This window comes from Rhinolophus ferrumequinum, chromosome 16 (assembly GCF_004115265.2).
Source record: "Rhinolophus ferrumequinum isolate MPI-CBG mRhiFer1 chromosome 16, mRhiFer1_v1.p, whole genome shotgun sequence".
In the NCBI taxonomy this organism is placed as follows: Eukaryota; Metazoa; Chordata; class Mammalia; order Chiroptera; family Rhinolophidae; genus Rhinolophus; species Rhinolophus ferrumequinum.
Window position 1 is genome coordinate 12,764,461 of NC_046299.1, and position 26,847 is coordinate 12,791,307.

Consider the following 26,847-nt stretch of genomic DNA (forward strand, 5'->3'; position numbering starts at 1 on the left):
GAAGCAATTGAAATAGGCAGCATTTATAACTTTATTCAAAACCTCTGTGTTCATTATTTAAAATGAGGAATGATTAGTAGGTTGCAAAAATTTGGGGCCCATGCTTCATCCCCACCTATTTGTTTTTCTTTTTCCTCTTTGTGCCTATTCTGGGCTTTGGCCAAGCTCACACCAATGAATGAATAAGTCCCAACCAACTTCTAACCTAATTTATATTTCTGCCTCTCTTTGTAATTACAATATTCATTAAGTCATGATAAGAAAAAAAATGATGACCAGCACTAGATATTGCAAATCTTGCCCTTCTCATTCTATACAGCTAATAAAATTATTATTAAATTTTAAAAGTGGATGAGCAATGCCATTAAATACCCTTTCGAATGAGAAGAAAATCCTATCATTGAAGAAAGGCAAAATCCTTGAACACTATGAATGGCTTCGTTAGTCACTGAGATTTTTTAAATTCACTGGTGTTAACTTAAAACGTTAACAACTGGTCTCTGAATAAATGTATATAGCACTGATGCATCATTCATTAAAATCCCCTTTTAGATGATGAAGGAACACAAGCCAACACTGGAAGGCAGTTTGTTATTTAACATTTTGTTTTAACACTTGTGACATAGCAGTGGCAGTGGTCATGAAATGCGCAGCTAAAATATAACTGAAGGCCTTGCTTTGTTATTAAAAAGAGAACATCCACATGTCAATAGGGGATAGAAATAATATATCTAGTACGGAGTAATAGTTTTTTGTAATATATATATATTATTTTTTGTATATATATATATATATATATATATGTATTAGAAGCAATGAAGACATACTAAAAACTTATTTAAAGTAAAATATGATCTAAACCCCAAATTATTCTCTTTAATATAAACTCAAAATCATAGTATTAAAAATGCAGCTGCTGGCAGATAGAATCTTGTTTGTGCCTCTCTCAATAGGAGTAGCCAATCGATCTGAATACTGTGTCTATGAAAAATACAAAGATAATGTTATTTCAAATGCCATGGGATACTAAGTATAGAAAACACCAGGCTCTTCGTCTCTCATAAACACACACACACACACACACACACACACACACACACTCACAAATATACAGAGTACCTTTCCTATAGTAACGCACAGATAGCCTTATGAAAATTGTAAATTATAGTTTGGGTTTGAACACAATTTTTTAACATTTGTATTAAAACATTTCTTCATTTATACTGTTCTTGCTTACAAATGGCAGCTCATATAATTATATGATTTTTAACAAAATGAACAGATTTTGTTTCGTCATCTTGCCTTTTCCCTATACCTAGAAGGTCTATAAAATATAATTAATGAATATTCAATACCACAAATTGTGATATAAATCTATAAATATTGCAAATTCAGCATTTTTGACAAAGAATAGAATTTTCCAGAATATATTATTGTGATACCCAGCCCGCATAATAAAGAACTATCAGTGACTGTCATATTTTTGTTCATTTCTTTCTTTATAAGAATACAAAAATATTTTTTTAAAGATTTCAGCTTGTCTTCTGAGCTTGAGTTGCCATCACTTAAGAACTGAATGCCTACTACAGTGCTCTTTACGAAGAAGAAAAGCAGTGTTCTTGCCCAGGATCATGACTCTATAGTTTGTAAAACAAGATGTGGTAAAATAAAAATCTTAGGGTAGAAGGTAGTGTACAGGAAAGGATACAAATAGGGAATTAGCCAAGTGAATTTATTCCAGGTCACTTAGCAGGGGACTGGTTCATGGACTCTGGCTGACATACTGAGTTCTGTCTTTGGGAAAACTAATGTAAGTGTTCTGACTGTGAAACTTTGGAATGGTAAATCACTTTTTCCTGGAAACTTCTTGCTTTGATGTGATGGCCTCAAATAATAAAATGAAATAAAGTGAGATTTTCCTCGCTACTAATTTCTGGCTTTCAGCTGTATATCCTTAATAATTGTCCTCTCTCTTGCCAGTTCACATCTGTACGCATTACTTCCAGATTTTTACCCCTTCTCTGTCAGAACAAAGGAGACGGAAACAGCAGGCTTACAACTTGAATTTTGTCAAAATTTAGAATAAATACTGACAGGTGATATAGCCAGGCTCTGGAGTTCAAAGGGTCTGTGCTGGAATATCAGTTTTTTCACTTACTAGCTGTTTTGAGCTTTACCAAATTATTGAGACTTCTCTGAGTCTCAATGTTTCTCATCTGTAAAGTGGGGATATTAACGGTGCCACACCTACACCTCAGAGGGCTGTTTGCAGTCCCAGCTTCTCCACCTACTACCTATTGGACCAAAACCAAATTACCTTTTAGACCTTTCTAATGCTTATTCTTTCTCTCTATGAAATGGGAAAACCAGTACTATTGTAGGATTGGGATGAAAGAGATAATGCACTTGGATTGCTCAACACAGAGTCTGGTGCATTGTGAGCGCTCAGTAATCGTTCATCGGTACAATTATTAGGTTAAATTTCAAAGGCTAATTTTGTCTTTGAACATGGCACACAAATTACCACAGGCCCATTTTCTTCAGCACTAGTAACACATTTTGTTCTACTAGTTTCCCTCTTGACAAATGTTGCAAATTTAGGAGACAATTGGAAAATGTCACGATTGTGGTAAAATAAATAAAGATTTGGAACTCCTTTCTGCCAATTGCAACAAAGAATGATACGAACTCATTTTCAGATACAACCTGAAAATTAGGAGAATAAAGAGTACTTTCTTAAGATGTTTCAAAAATAATTTATTTTATGATTATGATTTTTATATAAAATGAAGTTTAACATTTTGTATATCCATAATAAGCCATATAACAGATGATCTGTTTTATAACTAATCTGCTATTGCCAATTATTCAGCAGAAAGATAAAGCCAAGCGAACAAATTGATCATAATACAACAGATTATAATCATGCTGCCACAAATATTACTGTGAAGAAAATTTAAAAATCAAAGAGATGTTCTTAATATCATGTTTGTTGTTCATACCTGTTCTATTATTCAAAATCTCTTACAAAACAAACCAAGAAATCAAAAACAATATGAAAATCCATGCTTAAATATGGCAACCAGGAATACTCATTAAATTTTTATCAATGTATTAGGTTGGTGCAAAAGTAATTGAGGTTTAACAGGTTAAAAATAAATGCAAAAACCACAATTACTTTTGCACTAACCTAATACATACATGATGAGTCTTCCATTCAATACAACTTCTTCAAATATTGTATCATTCTCCAAATTTTATGCTAGCCACCTTTCCAACCACCACAAAGGCATACAACTAATAGAGTTTAGGAAAATAATTCTTAAAAATACATACACAAAACAAAACGGTAATTAAACCACAAAGGCATACAACTAATAGAGTTTAGGAAAATAATTCTTAAAAATACATACACAAAACAAAACGGTAATTAAACTCTGTCCTCTTTATGTCTCCTTCCTCCCGTGTCTAGGTTCTATTGATCTTTCTCTCCCATCTCCGATTATGCTTCTATCCCACCCTAAGTATGAAGTGATCATCTTGCCTATGAATTATTTATTACATTATGCTATGTCTTTTACATTATGCTATGCTATTATATTATGCTACTATGTGATGCAATGTCTTTGTATCTTCATGCTTTTCTGAAATTTTCTTTAAGGCAAAAATTTGTTTTTATTTATCTATTTTTTCCCTATCGCATTTAGTAGTTGGTAGTTAACAGTATTTGATGAATGGACAATGAATAGGTTGATTAAAGTATATAATTCTGTAGCAATCAAATGTGAGTGAAGGCAAGTTATGATAAAACTTATTTTAATTTTGAATTAGCCTTTAAAATATTGTATGTCCTTTAATATTTTACAATTTATGTCTTATCCTCCAAACTAAGTGGATACTGATTTTTTTAGAATGCAGCGATTTTGTGGACCTGCATTTCAACTCAACATCACGTCCCTATTGCTCCTCAATTACCTTATTGCAAAACTGAAAAGATTACGAAAAACACTGCCATAAAGTCATCATAATTCCATCATTTATATTTTCAATAAAAATTATATTCCTAAGTTTTTGGAAAGGTATAAAAGGAGCAATTAAAATGATTTAGTATTACTCTGGAGCTTGCATCGTAACAGGAACAAAGTGTTTGAATTAGAGATTAAGGAACATTTCATAAAAAAGAGTATTTATTTTATTAACATTTAACGTAGAGCAATATAAATAAACAATTGATTTTTACTCTTTTAGTGTTAGGATGGTAGAGGGAAGTAAAGAGAAGTGGCAATATCTGGTAGCATCATTTCATTAGGAAGTGTAATATTCATCATTTTATATAATTAAATCTGCAAGACACAGCCCTCCAACTCTTATTCAGAATACTGGGAATCTATCATTGGTAGTCTTCCAGTCTGAAGTGGTTTTTGTGGATAGCGGTGTTAATATCTTATGGGAGTGGCTTGTCATTAACATCTGTCTTTAGGTTAATTCGATTGCTTTTTCCCAAGCCTCTCCAATCTTTGACTTACCAGGGCTATGTTACTCTTGAAATAGCTTTGTTTATTTTAAAATGAAACTTTTTCTCGCAGCTTCTTTATAGGGATTAACTGAGTTTACTGAAATTATTCACTTCCAATGATTTTTGAAATTTGTCAATTGGTATTTTTGCAATATTTGTATAAACTTGCAAAATAAAATTCAGTGACTGCCCATAAGGGTTCTCATCATTCAGAAGATTCCATTAAACCCTGAACTTATTCAGTTTTTCTTCATTATTTGACAGCAAAATGTCTTCAGTTATTAACTGGCCATAGCAGATTTTCCAGTAGATTGCTCAGGTATTCAGGGTTGCTGTTTGAGCAGTGATATGCCAAAACCAAAACTTACTTTTATTATCATCAAGCCTGCTACCTACCAGACAGAGGAAGGAGAGAAGAATGGAAAATATCTAAACTTTCTGAAATAAATTTCATTATGTCCCCTAAAATGCTAAACCTTGTATCAGCTTGTATACATAAACATTACACATGCATGTCAATATGGGAGTATGTATGAGAGTGTATTTGTGACTATGCATAAAGCTATACATATTATAATTCAAAGTAACTATATTGTAAATCAAACTAAAATTAAAACTGAAACTCACACATAAAAGGCCAAGATAAGGATTACGCAGTGTCAGCAAATGAGGGTCTTTGCTGTCATTGGATAACACCAAGCATATAACTGATATGACTAAGACAGTCTTGATACTTCCTGAGACCCACAAGGGTCCTCACAGGTCCTTGAGGCCAGAGATTCTTCCACCCGTGCGTATACAACAGTCCTCTAGAGAGGAAACAGATGAGCAAGAGAAAGCCTTACGAATATGTCTCTAATAGATAATAGTTTTCCTCAAAAATTTTTTGCAGCTTCAGTGGATTTAATTATTTAACTTACTGTTATCTTTGGAAGCTAACTGTCCCTCATCCAAAACCAAAATGTGACTCCCCAAGTTCCCTAAATTCTTTCAACAAACAAATCTATCAACATATATTAATGCTGAAAAGTAAAACAGAATGGAGTAAATTCTGAAAGCAAGACTACTTTAGAATTCCCGACACATCCCTATTTGCTACATAAGAACTTGAAAATGCTCTCAAAGATAGAATGAGATCAAAGCTCAAACATCTATTTCTAAGATTTCCTTTTATTTCTTGCTTTCGTCTAGCTCAGTGGTTCTCAATCTTTGGTGTTTATGAGGTTCTATGTGCAACGCCACCTATATGCTGCACTGAATGACTTTGTTTCCATATCAGCCTTACATATGGATTTTGAGCGTAACGTCCATGTTAAATAAGTCTCGCGGATCTCCCAAAAGTGTCAATATTCTCAAAAGCAGAGTGGCACAAATTGTACGGCCAGATAGCATCACAATCACTGTCACGGAATAAGGTCTTAAAAGTTTTCTACTGACAGGAATTAAAGAAAATAGATCTCACTTTTATAAGTGTGGGCATTTTAAGTATAGGCTGTCTTTGTTGAAGTTAATTTAGTTAATGAAAGAAAGTATGATAGCTCTTCCTGACTCATATATATTCATCATTAATTAAACATGACAGGAGCCAAAACCATACTTTTTACATGGCACAATTCTTCTCAATCGAAGTTTAAAGCCAAGGAAATGGAAGGTATGCCTGACAAGTCCAGATATAGATATAGATACAGATATATAGATATAGATATATAGATAAAGCTATATATCAATCACTATAAGTTCATGGAAAGTAGGTGTAATTTAAAAGGGGTAGAACTTTACCAAAATTTGAATTCTTTTTTTTAAATATGAAAGCTGTATCTTGAAGCATCCACAAGGTTGCTTATTTAGTCAGTTAAGTTTCACCTCATTGGACCTTGGTAAAACCATTTTGTTTGGAAAAATAAAGCTGGTTTGTGGTGTAGTATAAGCAAAGAGAAATAAAACAATATCCCTATGAAATCTCACATCCACTCCAGAAATAGCTAATAATCCCTAATATTTCTTTGAATATTATGGAGTAAATTAGGAAAGAATTAGTTGGTTCATAATTTCTCTTTCGTCTAAATAAAATACTAACGTTTCCCCGCATAGCCAAGTCCTGGTTTCATAAACTGTGTGCCTGTTGTCTGCATTAATGAAAAATTCCATCTTGTGAATATTTTTTCAAAAGAAATAATTTGTGTCTTAAAAATAGTAAATGGTTGATCTTCCATGTAAAACTTTGATTATGCAGATTATATATCTGTGTATACTTGGTTTTATCTTATAGTTGTAAGATATGTCAACATATCTTATTTTTACTAATAAGAAAAGAAGTATGTCATATGGTACATCTTTTCATTGACTTAACAATAAGAACATATAGTTGACCCTTGAACAACTCAGGTGTTCGTGGCACTGACCTCCTAGACAGTTGAAAATCTATGTATAACTTAAGTCAGATGTACAAATTGCTAACCGCTGATTGAAAAGCACAGTGGACCATTGAACAATATGGGTTTGAACAGCATGGGTCTACTTATACACGCAAAGTAATTCTCAGTCAAGTCTTACTGCCTTGTCAAGCAATTTCATTAAGGAACGGAAGCAGATTCTGAAGTTCTTTATTTGGCATTCCAATGGATGACTCTGAAAGAGTTTGGACTAAAATCCTGGCCAGAATTTTCTGCCCACTTCTCTCTCTCTCTCTCTCTCTCTCTCTCTCTCTCTCTCTCTCTCTCTCCCCTCTCTCACTCGCTCTCTCTTTCTTTTAAAATAAAAGCCTATTCTTAGAGCAATTTGATAACGTGTTCTTTTGTATCTTGATTTACTTGGTAAATAAGTTTGTGATCATTCATTCATCGAAAAATTTTTACTGAGCTCCAACTGTGTGTCACACTTTTCAAGGAACTGACATATGAAGTGATTCTTGATTCAATTCAGCAAGATTTTCCATGCTATTAAAAAAATATGAGGACCCTTCTGGACCATCTACTGGAGGCAGACAACTGGGGGAACATTCTGATGTTGGAGGAAGTTTAGGCATACCTCGTTTCATTTAGCCTTGCTTTATTGTACTTCACAGATATTACATTTTTTACAAATTGAAGGTTTGTGGCAAGTCTATCGATGCCATTTATCCAACAGTGTTTGCTCACTTTATCTCTCTGTGTCACGTTTTGATTATTCTCTTAATATTTCAGATTTTTTCATTATTATTATACTTGTTATGGTGATATGTGATCAGTGATCTTTGAGGTTACTGTTGTCCTTGTTTTGGGGTGTCATCAACTGTGCCTACATAAGACAGTGAACTTAATCACTAAATGCAGTGTGTGTTCCGACTGGCCATCCCAGTATCTCCGTCTCTACCTCCTCTGGCCTCTCTATTCCCTAGGACACAACGATACTTAAGTAGGGCTATTAATAACCCTACCATGGTCTCTAAGCATTCAAGTACAAGAAGAGTTGCAAGTCTCTCACTTTAAATCAAAGGCTAGAAATGATTAAGTTTAGTGAGGAAGGCGTGTTGAAAGCCAAGATGGGCTGAGAGCTAAGGTTCATGCGCCAAACAGTCAGCCAGGTTGTGAATGCAAAAGAAAAGTACGTGAAGGAAATTAAAAGTGCCTCGTTAATACGGAGAAAGTTTTAGTGGTCTGGATAGAAGATCAGACCAGCAACAACTTGTGCTTAAGCCAAAACCTAGTCCAGAGCAAGGCCCTAACTCTCTTCAATTCTATGAAAGCTGAGAGAGGTGAGGAAACTACAGAAGAAAAGTCTGAAGCTAGCAGATGTTGGTGGTTCGTGAAGCTTAAGGAAAGAAGCCATCTCTGCAAGGTGAAGAGGCAAGTACTGGTGTGGAAGCTCCAGCAAGTTATCCAGAAGATCTAGCTAAGATAATTAATGCAGGTAGCTACACTAAACAACATATTTTTTTAATGCACACAAAACAGCCTTATATTGGAAGAAGATGCCGTCTAGGACTTTCATAGCTAGAGAGGGGTAGTCAATTCCTGGCTTCAAAACTTCATGGGACAGGCTAACTCTCTTATTAGAGGCTAATGTAGCTGGTGACTTTTAAGTTGAAGCCAATGCCCATTTACTGTTCTGAAAATCCCAGAGCCCTTAAGAATTATGGTAAATCTACTCTGTCTGTGCTCTATAAATGGAAAAACAAAGCCTGGATGGAAGCACATCTATTTACAACATGGCTTACTGAATATTTTAAGCCCACTGTGGAGACTTACTGCTCAGAAAAAAAATAGACTGCTTTCAAAATATTATAGCCAACCAAGAGCTCTGATGGAGATGTACAATGAAATTAATGTTGTTTTCATGCCTACTAAGCATCTATTCTGCAGCCCATGGAACAAGGAGTGACTTCAATTTTCAAGTCTTATTATATAAGAACTACATTTCATAAGGCTATAGCTGCCATAGATAGTGATTCCTCTGATGGATCTGGGCAAAGTAAATTGAAAAACCTTCTGGAAAGGATTCTCAATTCTAGATGCCATTAAGAACATTTGTGATTCATGGGAAAAGGTCAAAATATCAACATTAACAGGAGTTTGGAAGAAGTTGATTTAGACTGTCCTGGATAATGTCGAGAGGTTCAAGACTTCAGCGGAAAAGTCAATGCGGACGTGGTGGAGATAGCAAGAGAACTAGAATTAGAAGTGGAGCCTGAAGGTGACTGAATTGCTGCAATCTCATGATAGAACCTTAATAGATGAAGAGTTGCTTCTTATGGATGAGCAAAGAAAATGATTTCTTGAGATGGAAACTACCCGTGGTGAAGATGCTGTGAAGATTGTTGAAATGACAATAAAGGACTTTTACATAAACTTTGTTGATAAAGCACTGGCAGGGTTTGAAAGGTCTAACTCCAATTTTTAAAGTTCTACTGTGGGTACAATGCTATCAAACAACATTGCATGCTGCAGAAAAAAGAATCATTCATGAAAGAATCAATCAATGTGGCACACTTCATTGTCGTCTTATTTTAAGATGTCACCACAGTTACTCCAACCTTCAGCAACTGCCACCCTGATCAGTCAGCAGCTATCAACATCGAGGCAAAACCCTCCACCAGCAAGACAACAGGGACTCATTGAAGGCTCAGATAATTTAATTTTTTTAGCAATAAAGTATTTTTAATTAAAGTATGTACATTGTTTTTTAGACATAATATTATTGGATACTTAACAGACTATAGTATAATGTAAACGTAACTTTTGTATGCACTGGGAAACCAAAAAATCTGTGTGACTCACTTTATTGAGATATTCACTTTATTGCCATGGATTAGAAACAAACCCATAGTATCTCTGATGTATGCCTGTATTTATGCAGCTTGGATTTGAAAACAACAAAGCTTTCCCTATTCCTTAGTGGGAAAAACCTGAAAGCATGTAAAAATATTGCAGATTTTTTGAAGGTTACTTCAGGCAATTTTAAAATGAAAATTTGGATTCCTAGTCCTTTCTTTGTTGACATAGGTGGCATCACTGATTTAGACTTTGCCAAAGATGATCTCACTTCAGGATGAAAGAAATCATACAAAATGGATTCATCTAGAAGAGTCAAAAATTCAGCTAATGCTTGATACAAGATCATCATTTCTGGTGAGTAATAGGAAATACAACAGACCTTTGCATGGCAGTATTTCATTTTGTTTTATCTGCACTCACTGAATTTAAAACAAATAGTGAGGAAAAAATGAAATGCTTATTGCCAATTTTAAGGATTACTCTGAGCACTTAAAAAATCATAATTAACAGTATGTAGACATCTTGTTTGTTCAACATATACTTATGTAAATAAATAAATAAAAATATTACAGGAAAAAATCACTATAGGAAACATAAAATGGTTGGGGCAAAGAGAAATAGTGGTAGGGTAAAGTGCTTTAGAGTGATGACAGGTCTCTGAAGAAATGACATTTGACTTGAACCCTTGAATACTCAGTCAGAATAGGCATGCATCCCCAAAACTCAGAAGTTTAATACAGCAAAGTGTACTTCCTGCTCCTAGAAAATCTTCCATAGGTCCAGGTAACTCCCCATCTGGTAACTCAGCAATAGAGACGGCTTCCATCTTGAGGCTCTGCCCTGTTGACCCAAGGATGCCTTGAGCATAAGAGCAGAAAAGAGATGAGTGAGTCCCGCATGGACTTTTCAATGCCCCAGGCCAGAAGTCACATATATCACTTCCAAACATTGTCACATGGCCCACTCTAATGACACAGAGGCCAGAACATGTAGGGGAACAAGTGGAATATTAAGGGAATAGAACAAAGGGAGCCAGAAAAGAACATTCCAAGCAGTGGGGACAGCAAGTGTGAAGTTCCTGAGTCAAGTCTGAGCTCAAAGTGTTTGAGAAACAGAAAGAAAACTGAATCTTATTTAGCAAGATGGCAAGGAGTAGATGGCAAAGGACAATTTTGGTTTCATTAAGGTTAACAGAAATTGAAATAACATGTAAATCAGCAGGTACTACAGAGCCCAAATAAATCTGATTCCTTATTTTTTAAAACATAATTTCTCTTCGTACTGCTCAGAGAGTCCATTCCTATAATGTTGGAAGCAGCTTGGAAGAAACAGGCAAAAGAAATAGGCCTTACCATTCTCAACTACGTTATTTAAGACATAACCCAAAAAACAGCAACAGCAGTTAATCTCAAATACAATGAGTCTAGCTAGCTCTCCCAATAAGTATCAAAAGGTCAGTTTTGTATGTAACCTTCTTTAATACAAAAGGCCAGGTGATTGTAATTTATCTGAGCAAATCAAAGTGAGCAAAAGGATGAGTACTGAAAAGGTCATTTAAAAGCTAGATCCCCAGAATGGATGCTTAATATATATTACTCCTCAAAGAGCAAAATGGAAAGCTGGATAATTTCAAATTTGGAAACCTGCACGTGAAACAAATGTTTTCCCACACAGAATACCCTCACAGTCATATTGTGGACTCTATTACTTTCCCAAGTTCAAGGTCTAAGTTATAAGGGAAACATGTCCTGCTCTCACGAAGAGCAAATGAATGTCTTTGACGTCCAAGAGGTACATATGATCAAGTCAACCCTGACGAGTGGAAATATAAAAGCAGCTGATTCCAATAGAAATGACACATCGACTCCTGCTCATATGCCAGTAATTCATGACTGGAGGCTCTTATAACAATACAGCTCAGATCAATCCTTCAGTGGTACCCACCCCCACCCGGCCGCTTAAGAATTAATTTACTAAAGAAAGATTTTTTTTCCTCCCTGATTCTGGGAATCCATACAAAGCTCAAGATTCAATTCTGAACCACAACATGCTAGCTTCTAGGTTAAGAATTTCTAAATGCGACATAATCTCGTTAGCTTTTTCATTTAGTGGATAATGAGTTCATGTTGAACATTTAGGTAGTTTGTGACAATGATTTTGAAGTTCTTCAAGTGGTACTTAAATTTTCTTGGAGACGTAAATGACTCAAAGACTGGCATTTTCACCTTAATCAATAGTTTTAAAGTATTTTTTTCCTTTAAGGGAAATATGATTATTTTGTTCGTAGCTAATGGAGTCACTTTCAGTTCAATATTGAGAAACTCAAAAATGATTTTTTGTAAAATGGTTTTTCCTTTTTGTGTTTTGTTTTTTTGTGAAACAAGATATCTCCTAATTATAACGTTTGAAAGTCCCTATTTGGAAAATATCTATGATGTGCTTTGAATAATTAGCATGATAGATTAATAGGCAGTTATTTGGTTTCAACCTTTTGTGAAAGAAGATGTAATATAAATGTTTTTAAAACTTATTTCAATCCTTTTAATATTTTAAATATGAAGGGCAGTTTAAAAGCATCATAGATTACTCATGACTGATATAAATTGGCTTTTTTACATACTTACAACGGTGTGTTAAACCACAAAAATCAGAATGTAAGAAAATCAATGCTCATAACAGGTTCATTGGAGTAACTCATTCTCAGAGCTGGAAGGAATCCTAGAGGTTACCTAGTTCAATTTTCCCATCAAAGCAGGGTCAAAAGTGCTATGACTTTCCTGACAGATGGTCGTCGAGTACCTTCAAATATATAGAGCAAAAGAACTAGTTTTTAGCAAGGCAGTATCTTTTCCCCAAAGATTTATAACACTGTTCAAAAAGTTCAATATACTGAGTGAAAATTTATAATCTTGGGCTCTTTTTGAACCATTAGAGTTAAATAGGAACACTTCAAATCTCATTTACTAAAATTCCTTTGACTATATATTATATATTTGAAACTTTTCTCATGTCTTCAAATTAAACAATTCCAATGTCTTACATTTTTCATTCATTATTTATGCAACAAATGTTCTGGGAACTCCAGTGCTCTGAGAACAAGACCAGGCACTGGTGTTTAAGAGGTAAGACACATAGTCCTGTCCTCAAGCTTACTCAGAGTCTCATAAGTAGGGCAAAACCATTTCTCATGTAACATGGTTTTCAACATTTACTTTTTCAATGTCCCGCTTAAAATGTAAAATGAACATAATACTCGAGGTGTGATCTGTAGAATACGGTAGAACCATTTTCCTTAATGTATTCTAAATTAACATGCATTTTTAAAATAGTTTTTTTGTTTCATTTTTAGAACTCCTCTGTTGTTTGATCCAATCAACAATTCTATGTTTTTCTCACATAAACTTCTACGAGTAAATGTTTTAATTTAAATTCAGACCTTCTCATCGTATTTGGTTAATTTTTCATGTTTTATAGTTGTTATTGTTTTTAACCTATTTTTCCTTGAGTGTAGAATTCTCCTTTATCCTTCGAACTTCCAACTGACACGGGTATCTTTCCCCATACTGTTATTCGTGTTGAGTCCCTATTCCTCTCCCTTGACCAGGTCAACACCATTTGATGGCAAAGAAAAGAATCAAGTTGCCTTACTTGCCAGGAATCCAAGGCAAACATAAAATCCACCAAGAGAATGACTTTTGCTTTTTATATTCCAGGGCTTCCTCCATACAGCGATGTGAAAGGATAGAACTGATAAGGTATATGGGTTTAGAAATATTTTGGCTTATTTTCAGAAGCTATTTCCACATTTCCACTCTGGGAGAAAACAGATCTGTGGTACCTAAGAAGTTCCCTAAGAAGTTAGCAGTCTAGGAGCACTCTCTTTTATTTTCAAATCTTGTGAGATTAGCCTTTGGCCATTGTAAAAGTTTATCCAAAATGTACGCTCCCTAGACCATCCCCTCACTTAGTTTTTTGGATCATATGTTGTTGAATCCTAATTTATGTACTTTGTATACATATCATATGAGGAGTGCATCCCAAACTTGGGACAACTGAGAGAGGTCCATGCATACTTCAGTCTTAGCCAGTCCCTCACTAATGATGACTAAACAGCTTTCCTGGCTCATTCAATCTTATGCTCCAAGAATGCTCTGAAGAACTTTATTACTTCTTCCTGTGGACCTTGTCTGTTTCACTTACCGACTGGTACATATTTTCCTGAATTTATTGGCTTAGAGTATATTTCCACTAACAAAACATATCTAATTATATAATTGTTTTCGCTGTACTAATAATATTTAAGTCTCACCAAATAAATTCTATATTCTTAACACGTAACCTATAAATTCCCTTCATTCTAATACAATGTAGTTCCCGTCTACCAATTTGCCTATAAATCTCTAAATTGTATAATTAAGCCATTTATTTCCTGGTTGATAAAAACTTTAGATGGATCAGGGGGAAAAAATGAACCCTTTATTACCTTATTAGACCCTTTCTCTAGACATGGTCAGTTATCTAGCAATCAACAATGAATCTATTAAACTGTTGGGGTCTCTGATAAGGTTTCCAAAAAGTAGCCCCTTCTTATCCACTTGGGTAAGAACAAGTTGAAAAATAAAAAGTAAAAATAAAGGACATAATATAATCTTTATCAATCATGCCATTTATTTTACCTAAATTTACAAAGTAAATAAGTCACTCCACTTCCATTAAGGGTAGAAGAAGTAATGGGGTGGTGTGACAAAGATGCAGCTCGCCGGGCTTCAGCTAGGGCCAAGGCATCAAGGCCCAACTTACGATGCAGGTGCAACTTTTCCTGAGCAGGTAAGCTAGGGCAGTGATTTAATTGGAAAAGAAAAGTCTTTGGAAATTGCTTGTCAGAACCATATTTGCTATTATTAAACTGCAAAGAAGCTCCATACATATTACAGGACCCCGAGTGAGCTTTAAAGAGTCAGTATTAGGCCTGGGTAAGAAGCACCAGTTCCTTTGCCTAAAACTCCATTCTGGGCGTGGCCAGTTAGCTCAGTTGGTTAGAGTGAGGTTCTCTTAACAACAAGATTGTCGGTTCAATCCCCACATGGGCCACCATGAGCTGCACCCTCCACAACTAGATTGAAAACAACTGTTTACTTGGGGCTGGTGGGTCTTGGAGAAACACGCTTAAATAAATAAAAGTTTTAAAAAAAAAACCACAAAAAACTCCATTCTGTACTTCTCTCCTAACCTCTTAATTTAAATTATCAATCACCAGCTCTCCATCTCTCTCTCTTTCTCTCTCTCTCTCTCTCTCTCTCTCTCACACACACACACACACACACACACACACACACACACAAACACACACTGCCACTACTCCTCATCCCTGCTTTGTCTTCTCCATAGCATTCTCCACCATCTGCCATGCTATATATTTTGCTTATTATTTGTTTATAGTCTGTCTCCCCATTGAGAATACAATAGATTTTTATCTATGTTAAAATGCCAGCACCTGTAAAGTATCTGGTGCATGGCAGATGCTCAGTAAATATTTGACGAATTAAAGAATTAATTTAGGACCAAGGAGGGACCTATGGATGAACCTTAGAATCATGTGGCCTGTATACAGGATCAAGGTCACTCTCCAGCCTGTGGTCTCTGGTCATCTCTGAATTGGCTAATAACATGAGAGACAATTTTTCCTTGGAAGCAATGCCATAAAGATATGCAGTTACAATAGCCACAATGAAATAAGATGGAAATGGCTGCTAGTAAGTTAACATGGGTGCTCCCTGCCAAATGCAATCACTTTCCATTTAGTGTTGGCGTGAATGGAAATGAAGGGGTTTTGAACATACAGTCTGGGAGAAAAGCACGTATGAGTAAGACATGGTTGGGGCCGATACCATCACAAATTTATAAACTTTGCAAAAGGGCAATACTGTCTTTCTAAGAGATAAGTACGCATAAATCCAAAATTAACCTTTTGTTTAGAGATTTGGACTTAAGTTCACAGGTCATGCATTTTGGACAACTTGTATACACCCTGTCCTTACTGTTGAGTCTCTGCTACAGAGTTTGGCAGCACTAAGACCTAGGTTTCGGCCACATCATTTTGCCTGAGATAACTCCTGTAGAGACCAAGGATGGGCCTATTTCCTAAACTTGCTGGTTGTGGGGCCAATGCTGTGTATTAGTAATGACTTTACTCTTCAAAAGTTAGTCCAATCTGAAAGGCTTGACACTGAACTAATACAACTGTGTTGACCCTGAAGGAACTTTCATGCATTCTGGTGAAAAACAGACAATGTCAACTCTATTTGTGAATGGCTGAGACGAAATAGGATAACAAAATATGGAAGAATAGTTTTTGGAATTTATTTGAAGAATTTTCACCTCACAAAGGCAAAATAATTTTACTTTAGACTTCACTGATGATTTAAACTGGAAAACACATATAATCTTTTAAAATTTAATGATTTTATCCTGGAAATTTGACAAAGTAAGGAGACTATTCAATTTGGATATTTCTGCATTGTTGGAATTTTATCATTTATGTGTAGTTCAGTTTTTACTATTTAATGTAAGTTAGTGTTTAATTTAGTTTAATTTAGTGTTTAATTTAGTATTTAATGAGTTACTTAGACATAATTTGAAATTGGGAGTAGACTGGGGATGAAGTTCCAGTTTTAAGTACAGATAATTATTATTATTTTTTTATTATTAGTTTCAAGTATACAAAACAACTTAGTGATTAGACATTTACACCCCTCACAAAGTGATAATCCCAACAAGTTTATTATCCATCAGACGCCGTACATATACAATACCATTAGCTATTACAATACCATTGACTATATTCCCTATGCTGTATTTTACATCCTGTGACTATATTTTTAAATTACAGTTGACATTCAATATTATTTTAGTTTCAGGTGTACAGCGTAGTGGTTAGGCATTTATATAATTTATGAAGTGATCGCCCCGATAAGTCTAGTACACATATGACAGTATACATAATTTTTACAATATTATAGGTACAGAGTATTATTGAAATTGATTTGATAAATGTACTGTTTCAACCCATTTCAGAGCTTTCTGAGTGTAAAATCAAAACTGACCACCATGGGTAACAGAAGAATACCCAAAGAAGCAATGGCACCCTTCCCCCTGAAGGTGGGAACAGATACCTTGGCAAATTGCTATCTGTGTGTGACCCAGGGTATATAACCACTTTCATCACTGACCATAGGAGATGGAGTGATGTTTTTATTGATGAATTGGGGTGCGTTTAATTCAGGTCTACGCCTCTTCCTCTTAGAAGCTAATCTGCCTACAGATAATGTGAATTCTACTCAGATCCTTTATCGCAGAACTTCATATCTGGGAAGGTCCCCACTGAGAATTTCATCACTAGTTGACATTATCCATGGCAGGTAACAAAAATTCTGGAGTTCAGAATTAGCAAACTCATTAGGTTTCTCTACCCAAAGCCATTTAACTGTTTAGTTCTCATTTGTTTAGAATCCAGACTGAGAAAAGAGTGCTTAAGGACTGTCTCTTGTATGGAGCATTAATTATGAACACAGAATGGACTTTAATAATTCTGATAGCTATGTCAGTCACCAAGGTGACAGTCATGCCAGATCATCACGGGAAAGGCGTATCCAGTGAATGCCCTAAGCAGATAACTCCAGAGGCAGGGTGGAGTGTGACCATCTGGATGTTTCATTGGACTGCAGATGGGTGCACCGCACCCAGTCTCGAGCATAAGATCAGAGCTCTCTGACAGCTCATCACTGGGGCCTCAACAAATGAGCTGACAGCTGCACCTGCACTCATCCTAGATGGAGCACTTGGAGCCTTGCCTCCTCACTGTTTCACCAGCCCAGGCTGATGCCTGATGCTACGCCCCCAAGAACAGAAGGGACTCTCAGTGAACACCGGACTCTCCCTCTCATCCTTCTTTCATAAGACTCTGTTTGCCTTGCCTAACCCTATCACTTGCAAAACTGTGTGACCCTCTTGTGTGAAACCTCTCTACCTCGACTATTGGAGGCTATCCTCTGGCTGGAGCCTTGGTTGATGCTCGTGGTAAACTGAGTCACTAGGACTAGATCCATGGCTTTATTCTAATAAAGTCTGACATTGTGGACAGACACAAATGTGTGTGAGAGTGCTACTTTGATAGTCACGCCCTGCTCACAACACCTCTCCTCTCAGAAACCACCAACAATACCTATATTACTACCCAGTGTCCATTTTTCTATCTACTTCAAAAGAACAACAGATATTGTTAAATCCTTTGCTGAAGTCAACATACATTGTATTTGCAGCACATCTCTGTGGTATCAGCCAAGTTATCCGAACAAAAAAGAAGAAAAGTTCAATTTTGAAGTCTGAACTCACTTGGAGCTTTAGACTTGGTAACACCACTGCTTTTACTTAATAAATGAATGAATGCGTAATTAGGATGCTTAACTTTATTTTAGCCTCTCCTGCCTTTTGATCAAACATAGCTTTTCTGTAAACATTTTTAAATCCATCTTGCTCAAACCTGAGGTATGTATATGCCTACCTCCTGTATTCGTTTTCCTTTCTTTTACATATTCCAAAACAACATGATCAATTTCCCCTCTCTCAGGAATCCCACACTCCCAACCGGGGTGGTAGTTTCTTTCACTGGTCTCTCTACTTTCTGAGAATTGAAGCTGTCAGCAAAGCAAGTCAAGAACAGATCCTATCTTCAGTTTTCATCAGAATGTGCCTTCCAGCAGCTGTCCAGACAGTTTCTATTCCCCTACAATTACTCTATCTTGACTTGGTGCCAGTTGTGTAATCTGTCTTGGGACAAAGACAGTTTATCACAGGTCATGCAATTATGACTGCACACACTTTCAGCTTCAAGGGATATGTTTGGAATTACATCAAGTGCAGTACTCATTAGAAGCGCCACCTCTATAATGTACATAATCTGATTCACGTACCCCATTTCCATTGCTTACACCCTTATACTGATACTATCTTGTCTTACAAGGACCAATCCTCCACCTCAGGGCTATCACATGACCAAAATAAATAACTGACTGATGAATCACATGTTTCAAAGCTTCTAAATATCACCCAAGTCTCTGCATGCTTTCAATACTATTTTTATCTGTCTTTGTCTCTTAATACAGGGTGAGTGACTTCCTTTGATGAAACGTGTGGCATATTACACTCAGTCGGTCATTCGGAAACTGACAGTCCTCCACAATGCAAGATGCTTTGCTAAGGCTGTGGAGACGAGCAAGCAATAGGACAGACTGCCTGTCTGCCCGATTTAGATTCTACTTAGAATTGAGATTTCAAGCATGAAACATTAACTTACAATAGAAGAATTTAATGACAAAATAGGTCAGAAATGCAAATGTGTGTGATCCATTATCAAGGGACTGGCATAAACAAATGCTATGCTCTCAGAAGAAGATGGTATTTCCATGGATTAGACTGGTACTAAGGGCCTCGAGAAGTCTGTGAGACAAAGCTGACACTTAACGGATGTGTAGGCTTTCAATGAACCACATTATGGCACTTAAATAATAATTTGTGTCAGAATGATTCTTTCATTTCACAGTTCTGTTTTATGAGAATAAATGGAGCCCTTTATCTTTTTCTTCATACTACAAATTCCTGTATATTCTTCCTTCTCATTTGTCTAACACTATATACGTTGTTTTTCTTTCTTGCCTCCCTTCACTTGGAATCTTGCAAACTATCTCATTTGCCTTCTCTGTTCCTTTTTAATTACAGTAACCACAGAAAATAAGTTTTTACCCTTCAAACACATGGGAATAAATTAGTTATACAGAATTTGAAAAACATAACTACATCTGCATCAAATATTTCTTTGACATAAGCTTTGCTCACCAAATTTTGCAATATATGGTAGTTGGACATACATGGTATCCAAATGTGTGACATGCCAACAAGTAGCAAAAATTCTACTGTGTTGGATGTTTTAGGCTGTGCTACTTAAGAAACCCTCTTATATCAATGACAATTTGAAGGTCAAGTAGGTCAAAATTCAAAAAATTATTAGATTATTGGAAAGTGAATGAATTCTTATAAATACTATTAAAACAGGCCTGAAAATTTAATTGGTCTCTGCTACTTTCAACCAGCTCTTCCCTCCATCAATAAGAAAAGTATAAAGGATACAGCATAAATTATTACTCAAGCCACTGAATGCTATCGTTCTCAACAAAACACATGTATGTTTCCTTTCTGAGAACATTAAGTAAACAGTTATAATTTATTTTCCCAAATCATTAGCCACTTGCTTCAAAAATAAAAATGAGGTGACTAAATAAATGTTACTCTAATTTAAATGTATTGACCTCAAAAAAAAAAACAGGGAAAAAATACCACATTTTCATTCAAGTTAGAAGTTACTATAAACTCATCAGTGTAAGTTATATATACCACAGACATTAGCAAATACACATACCCAATAAGAGTTTAAGTGCCACCCTTTAGCAATTCTCTTGCTAACATTTCAGCCTGAACTTACAATAACATTTATGATAATTTACTGTATACTGCTGACTTAAAACATTTAATCGGAAATGATACAAACATACCTTCAAAAAATAATGTATCAGATTTGGCAAGATTTTCTTTAGTGCAAACAAAGGGAGAGGAAGACCAAGCACAATGTCATAAGAAATAATGCCCTCTTACTATAAAGAGATCTCTTAACCCTTTCAAACGAATAGCTTTAAAAAAGCGAGCAAGAGATTATGAATTTTAAATATATTTCTATTATCATCTATCGACATATCCTTTTATTCAAACAATAATTCCTATAGGAATATCACACTTTGAAAGTGAATGTGTTTTCACAAGAACCTTGTGAAGTCAGGTTCCAGTTTTCTCAGGGAACAGTTAAATCACAAAGCGCAAATGGAACTTGCTAAAAGGCACAAAATAATTCTAGTAAGAGATCGAGTTTTATTTTCATTGTCTTTCTATTGCAGTATTGACAACTCTGATCTATTCAAAATAAGAAGCTAGAGAACCCCAGGCTAATAAGTGAAGTATCTTTTCATCCTGTAATTCCATCCTATAATCCCTGCCATCTGTAGAAATTATATTTGTCCTCCCAAATATTTATATCCCTTTGCCACTGTTAGTATAGTAGGTTAAGCCATGAGGATTTTATATCAATTTTATTAGATATGTAATTTAAGTAACTTAAAAGGAAAGAGATTCATAAGATAAATTGGTAAGAAGAAAATATCAAGGGACATTTTAAACTAATTAACAAAAATTAAATTAATGAAGAACTTCAGTAATTGTATTCAGAGATGCAATAGGTTTGGCCTTTTTGGAAAGCTACTTGCTAATAGATATCAAGAACATCGAAAGTGTACATATTCTTTGACTCCTTAATTTCTCTTTATAATTGTATATTAATGAAATAATCAGAGACACAAGCAAGATTTATAAATTCCTGCCAAAATATAAGATAATAGTAAAAAATAGGAGACAATTTGTTTAAATAAACTGCAATATCAAAAAGGTAAAATATTATGTCACCACTAAAACTATGTTTTCAAAGAATTTTTAATGACATCAGAAAATGTCAAGGATATAAATTTATATGAAAAATCCGAATAATATATGTATACACATATAAATCATATATAAAATGGGAATGATGTTTACTTTGTGTTGGGGCATGAAGGGAGATGGAATGAGGGAGGGCAAATACCACTAACTTGATATTTTGCATGAAGTGCAAAAGAGAAAAAGATCATTGTAAAGAATGATCCGAATTATGTATCTACATACATATTATCTATATCTACATCTATACCTATGTCATTACGCCTGAGAGGAAATACAAGTAAATTTTATCTTTAGAACATGAATTTTAATTCATTTAAATTTATATTTTCCTTATCTTTTCCATAAAAGTTTCTACAATAGAGAAAGAAGGAGAATATTAGCTATTATTTTGATGCCTCTAAATTGTTTGAACTGTCACCATATGAATGTATGATTTGGGGGAAAAAAACCAATAGGATAATAAAGTAATAACTTTGGTATTTTATAAAGCTGGCATATTTGTATCTATTATTTACATATGACATGAGACTACAGAATAAAAGTGGCAAGGATTAGTACTCGCCTGAAATAAAAGCATTAATGAAACAAGTTCTAGGAGAAATTCTGTATATAAGTAATAACAATTAAGATAAATAATAGTTAATTAAACCGTTAAGATAATAGTCAATAGCGAATTTTTATCTTAATTATAACCATACCGTGTTTCCCCGAAGATAAGACCTAGCCGGACAATCAGCTCTAATGCGTCTTTTGGAGCAAAAATTAATATAAGACGCAGTCTTATTTTTCTATAATATAAGACTGGGTCTTATATAATATAACATAGTATAATATAATATAATATAATATAATATAATATAACACTGGGTCTTACATTAATTTTTGCTCCAAAAGACGTTTTAGAGCTGATTGTCCAGCTAGGTCTTATTTTCAGGGAAACATATATACATATATATATCTATATATAAAAATGCATATATATACATATATATGTATATATGTATACACATACACACACACACACACACACTTAATAAAATATAGGAAACTTGCAAGCATTTCTCTAAAAACAAGCAAATACAGCATTGGAAGAATCTTTGTTAAATGGAAACATTAATTGTTGATGTTAGAACTAGATGAAGCAGTTAGCTGTTTCAGAGCCATGAAAGTTGCTCAGAGGACAATTTAAAGACTCTGATTGTGTGTAGGTATTCTCACCAGAAATGATCTAGGATGATAAAAGTCCAATTGATCCCAAACTACATGACACTATAACTGACTTTAAATTGGCCTATTTAACTATCTAGGCTGCAAAATTAGTTCAGATTAGGATTAAGAATAGTGACAAAGTTTGCCATCTGCTGGTCAGTGTGCTACAAATCAGATCTTCACAATAATGTTTTATGTCAGGATTTTGAATTCGGTCTAGAAATGTGAAGACACTATTGGTATTACATAAATTCGTAGATAAAATTAAAGCCGTGGCACAAAAAAGTGTATTGTGCGATTTGGTCAGATAACTGCTGTGAAAGGCTAAAAATGGCCCCCAAAGATTTCCAGGCCCGAATGCCTGGAATTATTTTATATGGCAAAAAGGACTTTGCAGACATGAAATTAAGGACTTTGAGACGGGGAAGTTATCCTGGATTAGCCAGATAAACACTAAATGTAGGCACAGTATCTTTAGAAAGAGGCAGAGGAAGACTTGAATGCAGAAGGCAGCGAAGGCATTGAGCCCACGTGAGATGTGACACTGTAGGCTTTGAAGACAGAGACAGGCCAGGAGCCTACGTATGCAAGAAAGTGGATTCTCTCCTAGAATCCCTGGAAGGGGAGTGCCCTAACACCTTGATTTCAGCCTGTAAAACTGATTTTGGACTTTGGATCTCTCCAACTGTAAGGGGAGAACTGTGTGTTGTTTTAAACTAGTTGTGGCAATTTGTCTCAGTAGCCACAGGAAACTGAACAATAACAGCTACCTGGAAGAAGACCTGAGGCTGAAGTCATGTAAGTGCTCTAAGAACAGGTGTGGAAAATGAACACTTCCAACTGATTGATCCTAAATGTGACCATGTATGTCAATAAACAATGCATTATAACTCAAACATTTTTAAGCCTGAAAAATGTCATTAAATAGTTCAGAAAGAAACCAAACAAAATGTACACACAAATCTTTTCTGTCTGATCAGTGTGATCTAAGTAATTTAAAGGAATAGAACAGTGAATGTATTTATTGTACTCAGCAAATGTTTTGGGGCTTTTCCTAAAGCATGGCAGAAATCTTAAAGCACACATATATTTTACTAACCAATGTAATGTGATATATTTTACAATTTTAAATATTCACCAAAACAAGGAGATAGCCTGTGGTGGAGGATAGATTTAGAATAAAATAAAGCTTGAGATAAAATTCAGAAAGTTAAAAAAAAAATGAAAAGATACCACTGGCCTGAGAAGTAATACACAGCACATTTCTTTGCTTTATTCTTTTTACCAATACCTCTATGATTTTAACTAATTCAGTTTTCTGGTAAGTGAAGAAGAAAATTTTTACATGTAATGCTAAAAATGTCTATTACTATTTAAATCACTGTAATGTGTACTTATGCTTAAAAATAGAAGTGCATAGTCTTAGTTTTTTTAGTTCTCGGGATTCAGAGAGAAATAGGTAGTCTGATGGTCAAGGTCATAGTCAGGTACAAGGGAAAAATAAATTGTAGATATGTGAGAGCATTGTTTTAGCTCAATAAACATCTACGGAGTTCAGACCTGATTTTGGGTGCTGTGCTAGGCACTGAAAATAGAAAGACACGACTCTGTCTTTAGAACACGTAATTTAAATACGCCATGAAAGAGAAATCCACACCCACGATGGGAGCAAAAGAGAAGGGTCATTTCACTCCTAGTGGGAGTGAGTGGATGGTGGGCTAGAAAGGTTTCCAGATAAATCTTGAAGGAGTTAACTAGGAGAAGAAGGAAGACAAAGAGCGGAGGGTTAAAGGGAGAAGGAAGGAGGAGAAAGAGAGAGAAGAAAGATGAGAATACAATAAACAGAAGGACTAGAATAGGAAATGTAAAGGCAGAGTTACACAATATCGTGGAACAGCCAATACTTCGCTTGTCTTAGAACATAAGGGAATATAATGGAAATGAAGCTGGTCAGTTCACCGGTACTCATTGCCGGTATCACAAAAAATATTCTGTAGGAGATGGGAAATCCAGGTATGTTAGCGCTCATTGTTTGATTTAAAAATTTTAGTGCACGACACAAAACCTTTGTTGTTCATAAGTTATACTTGCTTAAAATTTTCTCCTGAATCATATTTTTCTTTCAAATTGAATTATGAAATGCATGTTGAAAATAGGAAATATAACTCATATATACAAGGTGAAAAATAATTATCATTACAGGTTGAATTGTGCCGCTAACCCCCAAAAGAAGTTGAAGTCCTAACACCCCAGTATTTCAAAATGTGACCTTCTTTGGAAATAGGGTCACTGCAGATGTGATTAAAAAGAGGTCATATTGGAGTAGGGTAAGCCCCCTACTCCAATATGACTTTATAGAAAGGAGGTAATATGAAGAGACAGAGACATAGAGTGGAGGCCATGCGAAGATCAAGGCAGAGATCCGTGTGAATCAGCTACAAGTGTAGGAATGCCAGAGATTCCAGCAAACCACCAGATGCTAGAAGAGAGGCCTGGAACACATTATCCCTCAAAGCCCTAGAAGGAACCATCTCGATCTTGGACTTACAGCCTCTAGAACTATGAGACAATACATTTCTGTTTTTAAGCCATCTTTTTGTTGCAGCAGACCTAGGAAACCAATACAGTCATACAATGATCCTCCATGTACTTACAACTGCTCAAGAAAGAGAATGATCGATACCATTGATGCTCTTATGTTCCCTTCCCGGATTGTATCTCTCTCCATCCAGATGACATCCTGAATATTGTGTTAATTGGTTTCTTTATTTTAAATAGTTTTCCACGTATCTATGTGTGTATTGCTAAACAGTATAGGGCTTAGACATGGCTGCTCTCATTCTTTACATGCTGTATATACCCTGCACTTTGTTCTTCCTGCACTCCTGCACTTATGTTCTTGAGATTTATTCATGTTGATGACTATCTGTATAGTTAATTCTTTTTTTTATTTTCATAATGTTCCATTATGTGAATACAGCACAGTTTGTTTATAAATATGTATTTGTTTTAGCTACAGGTTTTTGCTATGACAAACAATATTGTCAAGAAAAATTTTGTGCATATCTCCTAGCCCACATGTGCAAGTTTCTTTAGGATATGCATCCTGGAGTACATAATATGCACCTTCCACTTTGCTAGACAATTCCAGTTTATTTCCAAAATAGTACCAAGTTATATTCCCATTGCTCTATATGGACATCAACTATTGTCAGATTTAAAACTTTTTCCAACTGTGGTGTGTGTTAAATGATTTCTTAATGTAGTTTTAGTATGCATTTTCCTAATTAGTCATGACAAGGACCATTTTTTCATTGTTATGGATTTTATAGTTATTGATTATTTGTATTTCTGCTTTTGTGATATATGACTGTTTATGCCTTTTGCCTATTTTTTCTATTGAGTTGTTTTTTTCTTATTGATTCATAGCAGTTATTTAAATATTTTGGGTCCTTTGTTGATAACATGTTTACAAATATCTTCTCCCATTATATGAGTAATTTTTTCATGCTCCTTTTGGTATTTTTGATTAGAAGAAATCTTTGGTTTTAATAAAGTTGAAGTTTCCATCATTTCCTTTATGTTATTTGCTATTGAGTCTCAAGGAATTTTTCCCTGGCAAAACACTCTATGATATTGCCCTACAATTTTTTCAACCTGGCCGAGGCACCAGGATAATTTTAAATAGAAGTGGGGATAGAAGCCCTCATTCCCCCACATATGATTTTAAAAGGTAAGTGTTGCACATTTTCCCGCTAAGTTCCATGTTTGCTGTATGTTGGACTTCTACTTTTATCTGTTGAAAGAAATTTCTTTGTATTCTTAGTTTGCTAAGATTATTTTTTAAATCATGAATCATGTAAAATTTTCTGTATCTACTGAGATAAAATCATGTGGTTTTCTTCTATAAATATAATGAACACAAATATTTGTAAGTTGGACAGTTGACAAATAATCAGAAGGAATAATCATAGAGTGGTTAAAGAACCAAAACTGTACAAAGGTACAGATACTAAAGAAAGAACGAGTTTTAAACAGTAAGTATTTAGATGTAACAGACATACCATGCTCCTGATTTTTGTCTCTATCTCAAGCATAGTGCTTCTTATTTCTCTTGTATTGTCCTTACTTGATATTACTTGATATTATCAACACTTAAAAAATATATCCGCTTTACTGAATTCATGCACCAGTGTTTTAGAACTGAATTTGGCAACAGGTTTCCATTTCTTAAGGAATCACTTCATTCCAGAAATCATTTTAATCTTATTGTTC

General features: G+C 34.9%; 1 protein-coding gene across 1 annotated transcript in view; it reads right to left on the minus strand.

Moving 5' to 3' along the window:
- The window catches only part of ATRNL1 (attractin like 1), a 573,257-nt gene that overhangs the window by 197,395 nt on the left and 349,015 nt on the right, over window positions 1-26,847 (minus strand). The gene's annotated exons all lie outside the window — the stretch shown is intronic.